Genomic DNA, 8660 nt, shown 5'->3' with positions numbered 1-8660 from the left:
GATAATTGAGAAGCTGGAAGGGTAAAAGTTCTCTCCCCAGACAGCCCAGGGACTCACTCTCAGAGCATCTGCCCGTCCCATCTCTGTGCCAGGACTTCCTGCTGCGAGGGCGAGAGAGTCGCCCGCTCCCCCCAGTGAGGAGGGAAAAAGGGAAACCAAACAAGACAAAACCCAGCGTCCCCAGGGATTCCGAGGGACAAAGACCTGGTGGGGAAAATCTCCCCACCCTTCACTCAGGCTGCGTCTAGATTGGCATGATTTTCCGGAAGTGCTTTAACGACATGCAGCCCCACTGCCAAACATCCTGGACAGAGAATTACAGGCCAGACAAGCCACTTATCACAGCCAAAGTAGCTCATTTGGGAGAGTGTTTGACTGAAGATCTGAGGGTTCTTGGTTTAATCCCAGACTTTGGTGGGTGCTAATAGTGGCTAATAACTTCAAGTTCAGGGGTTTGCTTAGAGCTGTCATCACAAGCTGCCCTGTAGGAGAAAAGCTGAGCTGCAACCTGGGGCTCTGTTCTGCCAGGGGGCAAGTTTGGGAACCACTGCAAGGGGACAACCCAGCAGGGACTAAAAGTGAGTGCTCCAGGTGAGGTTTGCACTCACAACCTCAGCACATCTCTGACAAGTACTGCCTTATAAGTACTGTGCGCTGACCCATTGCGCCACTGGAGCAGATATTTGCAGTACTTCTTCAAAGTCCTTAGATTGAAAAAGTCAAGACGCACAAAGTGGAATTGAAGTTTCTGCTGAGCCCTTGTTCTTTCTTTTCACAGGCAGAGCCGGGGGACTCCGCACATCCAGAGACCCCTCCCTCTTCCTCTCTGGTCTCTGAAATAACCCACCCTAGTGGGGCACAAAGCTGCTGGAGGCCAGAGCACGAGAGATGAGTTGCACGTGGGTTAGTGCTCCCTTTGCACGTGAGAGGTAGCAGGATTCACTCCCATCTTCTCCCACCTGCTCGCTGGTGCTGAGGGGCCGGCCCCTTTCCTGCTGCCTCAACTCTCATTCCCACAATGCACTTTGTGCAGGGACCGATGGTCATGGTCAAGGCATGTGGCTGGGAGCCAGGACCCTTCCCAAAGTATACAACTCCTCCACCCCCGTTCTGCTCACACTCTCTGGCTGCCTCCAGCATGGGCTGAGCTCAGGGGTGAGATGGGCGAACTGCCCTGACGCTGTGATGGCATCAGGCACCTGAGCACAAGTCTGCTCACGAAGCTCTAATGGGCCTCAGACAAGCAAAACCCCCCTTAGTGAACCTCAGGGCAAGGAAGCCAAAAAGCCTGGAGCACAAGGACCTCCCAGCAACCACCCCAGCCCGTCCCACTGAGATTTAAACTCAGATTGGAGGATTCAGAGTCATTAGTGCTGCCCCTTACACCTGGGACCTAGACAGAAGGCCTGGGGTAGACACCTGGGACACTCAGTTCTCAGACTGGCCTCTGCTCTCCTGGCTTCCCTCCGGCTGCTTCATCTCTCAGGACTCTCTACACGACACGTTTATTTTGGAATAAGCTCTTCTGGAACAGTTATTTCAAAATAACACGTCTACACTGCAGGGAAACCTCAAAATGAGTCTGAGGAGGCTTCCCTAAAGTAGACGTGTTACCTTGATTTAGAGCCCCAGGGGGAATAACTTAGAATGGCCCTGGGAAGGGGATATTTTGAAATAGCAGAAGTGGAGCATGTACACACGCCTCATTTTGAAATAGCTATTTCAGAATAGGCATTTTTCTGCGTACTGTGAGGTCTACAGAAGTTGGAATTAGCCATCCGTTATTTCAGAGTTACTTCAAAATAACGGAATTGCTGTGTAGACTCTTGCATTGTTATTTTGGAATAACGGCCATTGTTTCAAAATAACTTTTCTGTGTGGACAGAACCTCTGTCCTGCCCCAGTTCTGATGCTTTCTAGACAAACTCCATGTTAGGACCAGTCACAATCTGGGGTCAGTGAGGGTCCGTCCCACCTGAGATGTGTGTTCTACAAAAGCCTCCTGTTCCCCACCTACTTCTCAATACTGGCTGCAGAGAAGGGGTTTTGTATGGGGGTGTAGTTCAGTGGTTGAGGGTTTGACTGCAGATCACATGGTTCTTGGTTCAAATCCAAGTGTCCCCTGCAAAAGTGTCTATTTAATAAACACATTTCCATTGTAGGTGAACTCTTTGAATCAACACAAACCTGTAGGCTACGTAGCAGGGTCTTTGCTCAATGTTCTTGCACAAAAATGTGAAGAGCACAGCACAAGTGTTCTTGCATAAGTAAATTTGCACTACAGCATTGGAAAACAGGGCTTCTTCCAGAAGAGATATTCCTCCCCCCAGAAGGAATAAGCCCTCTTCCACAAGAGGGCAGTGCAGACAGGCAACATGAATTTCTTGTGCAATAAACCCGTATGGCTAAAATGCCCATCAGAGTTTTCTTGCACAAGAGAGCAACCACACTGCCATGGACGCTCTTTCACAAAAGCACATCTCTTGTGCAAAGCACTTGGCAGTGTGGACATGCTCTTGTGGAAGATCTTTTGCAAAAGAACTCTTGCGCAAACAGTTCTTGCACAAGAAGGTTGCAGTGTAGACGTAGCAGTCATGTTATGATGGTGTTTAGGTCAGTAACTGGGGCCACTAAATGGTGCCTGTGACCCGTGACCTAGGGATCCATGTTGGATCAGCTCAGGCACTGGCTGCTCAGAGACTGGTCAGAACTGGATTTTCCTGCCAAGTGGCACGAGGGTTCCTGACAATAAGCAGCAGAACGGCTCTGCACAAGAGGGTTTTTTTGTGCAAGAAGGAGCAGTGTAGACAGCTCCTTCTTGTGCAAAAGCCTGTGCTGCAAAAATGATGGCTCATTAGGTATGCAAATGATGTGCAGCAATATTCATTTGCATATCTTATTGCTCAGCAATGCGCAGCGTAGTCACAGCCAAGGAAGCCAAACACTGGCATTACCAAGGATTTGCAGCAAACCAACATCTCACCAGCGGGTCCCACTGAGGTCGTGGTGCAGGATTCAGACTCACTTGCTGAGGAAGGTTCTAGAATCTCCCTGCTTCACACAAAATTTTTTAAGCTTAGACAGAAAGCAGAGGGGCCATGTTTACACTGACGGGTTCTTGAGCAAGCAATATGCCAATGAGGCTAAGCGTGGACTATCACACTGCTCCTTCATGCACAAGAAACCCCCGTGACAATAAGCAGCGGAACGGCTCTGCACATGAAGGCTCTGTCTGCACTGGTGGCTTCTTGCTCAAGAACACGGCCACACAGGGCTGCTGACGCAGGTGACCAGGTGGTTGGCAGCAGCTCTGTGGGCCGGGCACATGCTCTAGGCCTCTTGGACATATGGAGCCTCCCTCTGTGGCTTGGCTGGAGGAACCTGCCCCCTGCAGGGATTCTTGGGCTTCCAAAATCAAATGTCCGTGGTGATGTGTAAAAGGGAAGTCAAATCCCCCGGAGCCATTGATTCCCCTATGAGGGGCACGTACAATATACATACATTGCTAATGCTTAGATATATTTGCTATTTGTATAGGAGTAAGACATGACAAAGGTCAAGGCCTGTCACAGGTAATAACTTATAATAAGGAGACGAGGGGAAGTGAAACCAGTCTTCTGTTAAGTAGAGATATGGATAGATTCCACATCCTTTAAACTTGTGACCGGCTCAAGCAGGAAAGGAAAAAGGGAAGTATGGCTTGCCCATTGTTCAGCAAGTAGGCACTGTATTTAACCTCATTTGGAAAATTAACCTGACCTATAGGAATGCTAAATGTCAAAGATGAAGTAACCTATCATGTTAAGGCACCTAAACCAGGAAAGATGTGAACCCTATAAAAACCCCTGCCTATGAGATGTTGGTCGTCGGCTCTGATTTGAACATTGAGTTCCTTAGCCGTACCTTGGTTGCAACCAATAAACTTGAGTTGGACCCAGCCTGAAAGTGTGACTCTCTTCTTGGGGTAAATCAGACTAGCCTCCAAGGGGACGAAACCAGCAATTTATGCAACACGTGGTAACCGTATATACATTCATGGTTGCACACAAAATAGAATAGACATTACATAAGCTAGTGACAGCGTTACAATTGGCTTAAAGCTCAAAGCTACTTTTATCTCAATATGCAGAGATAAACTTAGTTACATGGGTGCTAGTCTCATCCTTGCAGCAGAAAAGCTAGATCAGGCTGGTTTTAGTAGGTTCACTATCTCTCACACACAACGCAAGGTCACGTTCAGTCAGTTGCATTCACACTTCACGTTGTTCCTTTTAACAAAATACATTTTCTGTCTCAGAGGTGGGGCAGGACAGAGGTCAAGGTGGCTGGTGGCCGGCATGGCGCACTGAGACCCAGGGCAAAGAGGCAACCGGAATCTCTTGCTGCCAGCACCTCGCCTCCCAGCTTCTTCCCTGTCAACAGCAGCCGCAGCCCCTTTCAGCCACTGGGTCAGCTGCACTTTTCCAGTTGAGCTAATTCTGCTCCACCTGCAGCCTGTCTCCAGTCAGTGCTTCTGCCACAGCCTGGCCCAGGAGGGCTGGGGCCCAGTAGCTTTTCATCACAACTTCATAGGAGGTCAAATAGGAAGGGGCCACTGGAGGTGCTTAGCCCTCTGGCCTGCTGTGTGTGTGGAAAGGGGAAAGAGGACACACACTTGTCACTGGGGAACAGGGCGCATGGATCCCACTCGTTCCTGCAGAAAATGAAACAGGCTGAGCACTTTGCAGAGAACAGGCCATCGCCCTGCTGGGAAAGGCGCCATCATGCACAGTCTCTGCGCAGGGCCAGCCTGCTGGGAGGAGGCTCTGGCCATGGACTTTCCTCCCTCTCTGTTACCTCCTTCACCTGGGGCTGAAAGGGACGTGGGCTGCAGGCTGGTCCTGCCCAGCTGCCTTCCCCAGTGGGAGGAGAAAATGCTCATGCAAGAGTTCACACAGTGTCTCCAATGCACTCGCCTGAGGGCCTGAATTGTTGCTGTCCCTGGGTGCAACCAAATGCCCCTTCTGGGGGGGCAGGCTCCCCAGCTCACACCCCTCCTGTCACACAAAGCTTGCAATTGGGGTTGATTTTCCTGCATCTCCCCTTGCTGCTGGACTAAAAGAAATCCTGAAACCAGCCCCATCTCCTGTCACTGGAGAGATGGCCCTGTGCTGGGATATGAGAAAGGATCCCAGTGATGCTCCTCGCAGCCCAGGAGAAGAAGGGGGCTCTGGGTGGAAGGAACCCAAGTAAAGCAGGTCCCAGAGGGCATGAGCTGGGCACCAGCTTGGTCCAGTTGAGTGAGGGGAGATTGGTCCCATGGTGTCAAGGGCAGCGCTCAGGACTCTGCTGCTGCTGGCAGGGAAGAAGCTGGGAGGCAAGGTGCTGGCAGCAAGAGATTCTGGCTGCCTCTTTGCCCTGGGTCTGCCGGCCGCCAGCCACCTTGACCAACCCTCAAACCAGCTGGACTAGCCAGCCCTCGTCACAGTGAGTCGCTAGTGGCCCTGTCAGAGAAGAGCCCTTGGCAGCTGCAGAGACGTCCCTGCTGCTGCCTGAGGCGCCTTTCTTGAAAGGGCCACTGGTGAGCTGCATTTTTGTAGGCCGGCTAGCTCAGCTGGTTAGAGCATGATGCTAATAACGCCAAGGTCATGGGTTCAAGCCCCATGCTGGCCACAGGGGTGTTTGGTTTGGTGACTTCCCTTTCTTTGGCTGCCTGCTAGGGTCAAGGAAGCAGAAACAAGCGAAAGGCTGAGAGCTTTGCAGGAAGCAGGGCAGAGATCTGGTAGGGGGAGGCTCCAGCCTGCACAGCCCCAGTGGCTAAAAGGGCCTTGGCCTGGCTTCCTGTCCCCAAAAGCAGGGGACCTGATGCCCAAATTCTTGCTGCTGCAGTGGCTACCTCAAGGCACCAGGTGGGGGGCAGGCTCTGGAGCCCAAGCCACACGGGGAGAGTCAGTATGACTGGGAGGCCTGGACTGTGTGTGCCCTGCACAGAGGCTGCTGGGGGCCTGCTTCAGTGGCCCAGCAGCTCAAGTTCCCTGAACCAGCTTCTCTCCCTTTAGCCACCCCCCAGTGCTGCTGAGGCCCCTGACATGAGGCAGTGGGACCACCAGAGGAAGGTGCCAGCCTTAGCCCTTCCTCCCAGCCTCCTCCCCCTCCCAGGGTCTTTTCCAGGTGTGTCAGGTTCAATGTCAAATGCCCCTTTAAAAAGTTGATTATCCTAAGTGAAACATTTGCACCTCCAGGTGTGTCAGTCATGGATTCCTATTGTACAGAGATTCTTAAAATGTCAGCAAACCCCTCGTGTGTTCTTGTGCCAATGCATGTAAACCAGGCAGACGGGTCCCTCAACTGAAACCAGTTCAAACCTGCTGGGTGTCTGGTTTCTATTCCCATCAACTGAGCAAGGCTGAGATCTGAATGCCCATTGGCTGTTCTGTACAGAAGAACAAGAACCACGTCCAGCTGGAGAGGAATTGCCGTGATCAATCTTCTGGAACTTGATTCAGCCAGTCAAACTAAGACTCACTAAATCAAACCCAGAGGGCACCCCACCAGCATCCTGCACTTCTGCTCTTTGCTCCCTTTGGCTTCCTGCTGTGGGGACAAGGCAAAGTTCAACTGAAGGAAGCCGACTCCAGGTACAGATGGAGGGATAGTAGGAAAAGCAGGCACATTGGTCAGGCACCGCTGGTTTCATGCACACTCAGCCTCACCTACAGCTGGGAGGCAGTTTGCAGTGAGCTGAAAAGAAACTGGCTAACAGAACCAAGGCTCAGTATATTTCTGGGACCAGATGTGCAAACAGCTGGCAGTCAAGCTTGTTACCCTTGTTAGGGGTATGACCAAAACACAGGCCTCAGTGTGAGCAAGATTCAACCCTGCACAGGGAAAAACTTTTGGATTTTTAAGCCAACTCCTTAACCACTTGGCCATCATTACTGTAAGAGACCATTCTCCTGTACTTATATGTGAACAAAAAATTTGTGACTTGCTCGTTGGCCAATTCGGATTGCTACAGGACAAAGGAATTCTCTCTTAATTCTGTGCCCTCAGGAAGGGACCGACCCAAGGAGGCTGGGCCCCCACCTGGGGTCTCCAACCCAAACTGTGAGACCCAAGGACTTACAGTCCAGATGATCAGTGTTTGCTGCACTTATCCCTTCCCCCAGCAATTCTAAATCTCAAGGCCAACTCCACAGTCCCAGTGGCTGGGGGAGATGTGCATGTTAGAGCCTCTGCCCACTGAGCTGTAGCCTTCTGTGCCCAGGGAGCCAGACACTGCCAGGGCGGGAGGGAAATGGGGATTGGCTGCACTTTGGGAGTCAAAGGTGTTGTCTGGGACCATAGAATAGAACAGTTTTAGGTGCTGGCCTGCAGAGGGCACCATGGCTCAGTTGGCTAAAGCACCTGTCTCGTAAACAGGAGATCCTGGGTTCAACTCCCAGTGGTGCCTTGCTGTGGCCTTTGTTCACATTTTCCTATGTCCTTCTGGGACATAGAAGAGGCCTCCCCCTGGCCACCCATGGAACTGCTGGTTCAGGAAAGGCTGATTGGGGAGGCTCATTAGGGAGAAGGAAACCAGAAACCTGGAGCAGGTGCAGAGATGACTAGCACTGGCCAGGCAGGGCTCTGACTCCCACTGTAAGTCCCTGGGTACCACACATGGGCCAGTGAGTCCTTCTCCATGGTCATCCCAGTGCTCTGAGTGCGAGAGACGTGCCTGTAACTCCCTGCTGGGAGCGTGGGCCCTGCCCTGCCTGGTGGGGGAGGGGACAAACACAGGCTGGTTGACAGGGGCTCTGACACTCCAGCATCGGGGTCGTCCAGCCCATCAGACGGATTTAAACCAGGCCGGTCGGAGCCTCCTGCGCTCGCCAAGGGGGATTCTGCACTTGCTGCCTTGGGAGCCAGGGTCACATTGCAGAGCTCCCCCAGGGACGTCCCACGGCACCACCAGCCCAGCCCCAGGCCGCTGTCCCTGCCCTCAGCAACGTGGCTGCGTTTTATCCTTCCCCTTCAGTGACAACTGCCCATTCCCCGCCAGCCCCAGATCTTGTGGGACCTACTCCCTTCCCCACGAGCAGTGAGTGCCAGCACGGCTCCCTGCTGAGGCTGTGGCTGTGGGAACAAGCCCCTGGCTTTGGGAGGGAGATGAGATGTCAAGGTGCTGAGTTTCACCCTTTGGGGCAGCTGGAGGTGCCTTCTGAGAGCTGGTTTTCAGAGGGGTGTGATCAGCCCCTCCCCTCCCCCGTGTTTCTGGCTCCTTCCAACGGCTTGAATCTGGCACCTAAAAATTGAGGAATGTGCATTTGGAAGAGGGAATTTCTGTCTCTGTTATCTTTAGTGTGCCCCAGCAGCTTAATGGACAAAGCAATGGCTTCTTAAACCAGGGATTGTGGATTCAAGTCCCATCTGGGTTGACAGTTGTGATGTTTCCTGGTAGGTGTAGAGTCTCTTTGGCTTCCTCTTTGCCATGTTACCTGTGAGATGTTTCAACACTGGGCAAGTGTCCCCTGGAACTGCCATTTCCCCCAGGCAGGACCCCTCAGGAGCAGACAGTGACACTGGTGTTAGGTGCAGACAGGAGGAGAGTGTTTCCTAAAAGCTGAGGTGTGCACAGTGAGGTCACTTGCAGAGGTGCAGGCGCTGGCGTCTCTGTATGCGCCTTGGCACCTGTTACC

General features: G+C 52.3%; 2 non-coding genes across 2 annotated transcripts; both read left to right on the top strand.

The window, feature by feature from the left end:
• The first annotated feature begins 5578 nt into the window (after positions 1-5578).
• Positions 5579-5652, top strand: TRNAI-AAU (transfer RNA isoleucine (anticodon AAU)). The gene has a single exon. It is a non-coding gene; the product is annotated as a tRNA-Ile (tRNA).
• A 1706-nt stretch (positions 5653-7358) lies between these two features.
• TRNAT-CGU (transfer RNA threonine (anticodon CGU)) lies at positions 7359-7432 on the top strand. The gene has a single exon. It is a non-coding gene; the product is annotated as a tRNA-Thr (tRNA).
• Positions 7433-8660: the final 1228 nt, after the last annotated feature.

Source organism: Pelodiscus sinensis, unplaced genomic scaffold (genome assembly GCF_049634645.1).
Source record: "Pelodiscus sinensis isolate JC-2024 unplaced genomic scaffold, ASM4963464v1 ctg35, whole genome shotgun sequence".
NCBI classification, from domain to species: Eukaryota; Metazoa; Chordata; order Testudines; family Trionychidae; genus Pelodiscus; species Pelodiscus sinensis.
Note: the sequence above shows the minus strand (reverse complement) of the source record. Positions and strands in the feature narration are given on the sequence as shown.